Source organism: Vespula vulgaris, chromosome 15, assembly GCF_905475345.1.
Source record: "Vespula vulgaris chromosome 15, iyVesVulg1.1, whole genome shotgun sequence".
NCBI classification, from domain to species: domain Eukaryota; kingdom Metazoa; phylum Arthropoda; class Insecta; order Hymenoptera; family Vespidae; genus Vespula; species Vespula vulgaris.
In genome coordinates this window covers 2559184-2565183 of record NC_066600.1, presented here as the reverse complement: position 1 = coordinate 2565183, position 6000 = coordinate 2559184, and positions in this window count along the sequence as shown.

The window sequence follows — 6000 nt, the reverse complement described above, 5'->3', positions numbered from 1 at the left end:
TTTTGTTTTAGACTTCCACTGTGCACTGTCGGACGACTTTAAAAATCTATCTCCACGAGTGGACTTAGAAATTTTCGTACCTTTGCGAGACTTTTAAAATCCATCTCCTCGATTGGACTTAGAAATTTTCGCACCTTTGGGCGACTTTGAAAATCTATCTCCACGAGAGGACTTAGAAAATCTATGTCCACGGTGGACTTAGAAATTTTCGCACCTTTGCGGGACTTTGAAAATCTAGCTCCACGAGTGGACTTAGAAATTTTCGTACCTTGGGGACTGAAAATCTATTTCCACGAGTGGGCTTAGAAATTTTCGCATCTTTGGGCGACTTTGAAAATTCTATCTCCACGAGTGGACTTAGAAATTTTCGCACCTTTGGAGCACTGAAAATCCATCTCCTCGATTGGACTTAGAAATTTTCGCACCTTTGGGCGACTTTGAAAACCTATCTCCACGGTGGACTTAGAAATTTTCGCACCTTTGCGGGACTTTGAAAATCTATCTTCACGAGAGGACTTAGAAAATCTATCTCCACGAGTGGACTTAGAAATTTTCGCACCTTGGGGGACTTTGAAAATCTGTTTCCACGAGTGGACTTAGAAATTTTCGAATCTTTTGGGACTTTGAAAATCTATCTCCACTAGTGGACTTAGAAATTTTCACAGGATGCCAAATTCGTGAGAGTATTAACGAAGACTTAAAGTAAGTATATTTTTCTATCGTATATTTGTTGAATGATTTATACTATTATAGCAATGATACTAATTATTTCGTTTGTATTTTTGTTTCAGAACCTCGTTGCTATCGCGCGCGTTGCAATGATGTAATCGAGTGTTAGTATCCTTAAAATAAATTTATCGCGAAGTAGAAGCAGTGTTTGTTCGTTCGCGTTTCGCGATTTAAACCATAAGTGTTTTTGCATAGACTGCGTGCAATGCAGTCCTTAGAGTCAGTGTTTGTTCGCGTAGTTTTTGATTTTTTAACAGTCGCACAGACTGTACTTGTAAAATATTTTAGAGTTGCGTTAAGTAAATTCAGTGACCGTTCGTTAATAAATAACTACCGCGAATTAGAGTCAGTGCATCACTGAAGAGGATCTCGACCAACTTCGATGTCGACCTACCTCATTTTCAACCAACTACAAATCATCCACCCTCAATTTCGACCTAAATCGCGGTCCAGTGTTTTGGAGCCGTCGCAGAACTTCTAAAGTAGTAAGTCAATTTTTAAGTCCCTCCGATCACTCAATCATGTCGAGGACGAAAGGTCCGAATCGGCACGAGTGATTGGTTGTAATTAATTAGTAGAAGAGCAATGAGTGACCACTAGTAAATTTCTTCGGAGATTTACTCGTGAATGGTTCGTTAATTTTTTGAATTATTTATTAGATTAGGATAGAGTCTTCTTGTTCAAACGCATTTTTACAATTATTTGAAATTTTTATTATGTGAGTGCATTTTTAAATAATTTTGGCCCGCGAAAATAGTACAAAAATCGCGATATTCGCGAATTTTAATAATAGATAAGCAAGAAGACATTCGCGATGGATAGTTTCTGGATTACAAGCGAGACTGTATAATTTATTTTCTAATAATTAGAATAATCGCTTGTAAGAAGGAGCGTCCAATGATTTTTCATAATATTTTTAGATAAAGATAAATCAATTTTATTAATAAAAGAAAAGTCTCAATAGAGTCATTGCTTTTGAAATAATAAAGTGGAGTAGAGAAAAGATAAAGAGACTTGTAAAATCACAACGCGTAGAACATAGAATAAGTTAATCGATTTTTAGCTTAGGATTTTCAGCAATTAATATATTAACTCTCGTTACTCTACCGATGCTTTCTCCATTTTTCGTTTCAGGATTGGTTTAGAGTTGCGTTAGATTTGTTAGTTTTCTGCGACGTTTTAGAATAAGAGATAGTTCTAGTTTCTTGGCGATAGTTGACGATAGTTCAATTGTTCTATAGTAGTTGTTAGGGCACGAAGCAAAGAAGAGGCTATGTGCCGAAGAGGCCCCCACAAATTGTGGCTCAAGAGGGCAACTATTAGACTATTGAGTTATTTTCGAAGTTTCGACAGAACACTTCGAGAATAACTCTTAGTCATATTTTAATTATACCATGTTGTCACTCAAAATGCTCTTATATAATAATAATACAATTTTCAGAAACTAAGATCTATTCATTCCGGGTCCCATCTCACAGTGCCACGCGTTCGCGAATAGAATTTTTACGTATTTTATAGATTTTTAAAATTAAAGTTGAGTAATAAATTTTTCCCACACTTCTTTTCTAAAGTTCAATTAAATCCGTAATTTTATTCTTATAAAATTACGTTTTAACATAAAGTAATAATTTCGAAACGCATAGAATATGGCAATTGTGAGGACCATTGAAAATACACTGAATAAAAGTGCACATGGGAATGAAACAAGAACATTGAAATACTTAGCATATTCTTGTCTCCTTTTACAGGAAGGATACCTAATAGGATTCCCGTATTACCCAGCATATGGCTGCATATCGTAGATCGAACAATTATTTTAAACAGTTGATTAAATTGTTCATTAATTCCTCTATCTTCTCTCGGGTGGGACCCTTGGGAGGGGCCCTCGGGTGTGGGCCTTAGGCGGGTTTCGTTCTTTCACCAAAGAAAAATCGAATTCAACTATGGTATTCTGATTATCGTCGACTGAACCGATCTTCGAGATACACACACATCGTTCTCAATTCTATTTTTCTCGAGCGTACATACGCAAATTTTTCGTTCTCTTTTCCTTTTTCTGTTTGTCTTCTCTTTTCCTATTTTCTTTATCTATTTCTCATTCTGTTTCATACTTTTTCTGTTTCAGGTTAGATCATCGTGGGACTGATCATCGAGGGACCGATCATCGAGGGATCGATCATCGTGAAGATAAATTTTTACAGGAAACTTTTGCATATAATTTTACATATAATTTTTGTTCTTATATTTAATTTCTATTAACTTTTAATTTTTGCTTTTATATTTAACTTTTATTAACTTTTTAATTTTTGCTTTTATATTTAAGTTTTATTAACGTTGTAATTTTTGTTCTTACATTTAATTTTTATTATCTTTTTAATTTTTGATCTTATATTTAGCACTACTATTATTTTTTTTCTGTTTCAGATTAGGTGACCGAGGGACGGATCATCGTGGGATTTTTACACGGGAGTTAAAGGAACCTTTCTGCATATAATTCTTATTATATGCAGGGAGGGTATGTCTCCTTGCTTCCGTACGCGAATGATAGGTAAAACACTCACGCGCGTGACGGCCGGCACGCGCGTGGGTGTTCGCGAACGCGAGATTAAGTCCTGCCGAGGACTACGCTTTGATTTTTGAAATCGAAATAGACACGACCGGTCGTGTCTCGAGATGTCTGAAGCCGACGGTGTGGACAGTGGAGCAATCTGTAAGCGGGGTTTTATACATCTCCAGTTTGCTGAGAAGCCCGAAGCTCCCGAAGCGGAAAGGCATCTCGGATCGTGGATTTTAGAGTAGAGTCCCCGTTAGCCCGTGGGTCCCCAGATGCAGCTACCTCCTCGTGGTGGGACCTGGGTCGGTAGTACTTGCGATATATTGAAATCTGTCAAATTATTTCTAAAATCTTTAATTAAATTATATATGTTATTTAAAATCTATAACGAAATTGTATATATAATCATATAGCGCAAGTACTACCGGGCGGATGGCTGCATATTTCAATCTTTTTCCAAAATCTCTCTTCTCTCAAATTTCAGTTAGACGTTAAATTAATTATATTTTATATTGCTAATCATACTTTAACAGATAAATAGATCGAATATATTAAAATTCTAAATTAATAAAGTTATGAAATTAATACGAAAACGCATAGAAAACGTTTCTGTCGCACTTATGTTCTCTGTCATTTATACTTATTCTTCTTTACTTTTATTACTTAGATACTTTTATTCATTATATTAATTATATACTTTTAGTAATTATAGACTTTTGATAATCATAATGATTATATATTTCTATTTATTATATTAATTACTTTTATTAACTTTTATTAATCATTAGTCTACAATTAAATCCGCAATTTTATTTTTATAAAATCAAGTTTTATATTAAAGTAATAATTTCGAAACGTATATAATATGTCAATTGTGAGAACCACTGAAAGCGCACTGAATAAAAGTGTACATGGGAATAAAACAAGAGCATTTAAATACATGACATATTCTCTGCTCACTTTTACAGGAAACAGACCTACCAGGATTTCAGATTACCCAGTGTATGGGTGTATATTGAAGATTGAAAAATTATTTTAAATAGTTGATTAAGTTGTTCATTAACTTCTCTATCTTCTCTCGGGTGGGACCCTTGGGAGGGGCCCTCGGGTGTGGGCCTTAGGCGGGTTTCGTTCTTTCACCATAGAAAAATCGAATTCAACTATGGTATTCTGATTATCGTCGACTGAACCGATATTCGAGATACACACACATTCAGAATTCTCTTTTTCTCACACGTACATACGCAAATTTTGCCTTTTGTTTCATTTTTCTGCTTTTTTTCTCTTTTCCTATTTTCTTTATCTATTTCTCATTCTGTTTCATACTTTTTCTGTTTCAGGTTAGATCATCGAGGGACAGATCATCGAGGGACCGATCATCGAGGGACCGATCATCGTGAAGATAAATTTTTACAGGAAACTTTTGCATATAATTTTACATATAATTTTTGTTCTTATATTTAATTTCTATTAACTTTTAATTTTTGCTTTTATATTTAACTTTTATTAACTTTTTAATTTTTGCTTTTATATTTAAGTTTTATTAACGTTTTAATTTTTGTTCTTACATTTAATTTTTATTATCTTTTTAATTTTTGATCTTATATTTAGCACTACTATTATTTTTGTTCTGTTTCAGATTAGGTGACCGACGGACGGATCATCGTGGGATCTTTACACGGGAGTTAAAGGAACCTTTCTGCATATAATTCTTATTATATGCAGGGAGGGTATGTCTCCTTGCTTCCGTACGCGAATGATAGGTAAAACACTCACGCGCGTGACGGCCGGCACGCGCGTGGGTGTTCGCGAACGCGAGATTAAGTCCTACCGAGGACTACGCTTTGATTTTTGAAATCGAAATAGACACGACCGGTCGTGTCTCGAGATGTCTGAAGCCGACGGTGTGGACGGTGGAGCAATCTGTAAGCGGGGTTTTATACATCTCCAGTTTGCTGAGAAGCCCGAAGCTCCCGAAGCGGAAAGGCATCTCGGATCGTGGATTTTAGAGTAGAGTCCCCGTTAGCCCGTGGGTCCCCAAGCGCAGCAACCTCCTAGCGGTGGGACCTGGGTCGGTAGTACTTGTGATATATTAAAATCTATGTCTAAATTATATCAAAAATCTGTAATTGAAATATATACGTAATTATAAAACGCAAGTACTACCGGGCGAATGGCTGCGTATTTCAATATTTTTCCAAAATCTTTTCTGTCTAATTTCAATTAGACGTTAAATTAATTTCATTCTACATTGTTAGTTATATTTCCACAGATAAATAAATTTCAATATAACGAAATTTTAAATTAATTTTCTAAGAGAACGCACAGAAAATTTTTCCGTCCCACTTATGTTAGCTATCATACGTATATATTCTGATTTACTTTTATTACTTACATACCTTAATGATTGTATACTTTTGATAATTACATATATTACGTACTTTTACTTACTTTATGAATCACTATTATTAACATTTATTAATTGTTAGTTTCGGGTGGGACCCTTGGGAGGGGCCCTCGGGTGTGGGCCTTAGGCGGGTTTCGTTCGTTCACTAAAGAAAAATCGAATTCAATTATGATATTCTGATTTTCATCGACTGAACCAATCTTCCAGATACATGCATCGTTCGAAATTCAATTTTTCTCATGCATACATACGCAAATCTTCCCTACTTTCCTTTTTCTGTTTGTCTGTTCTTTCCCTATTTTCTTTATCT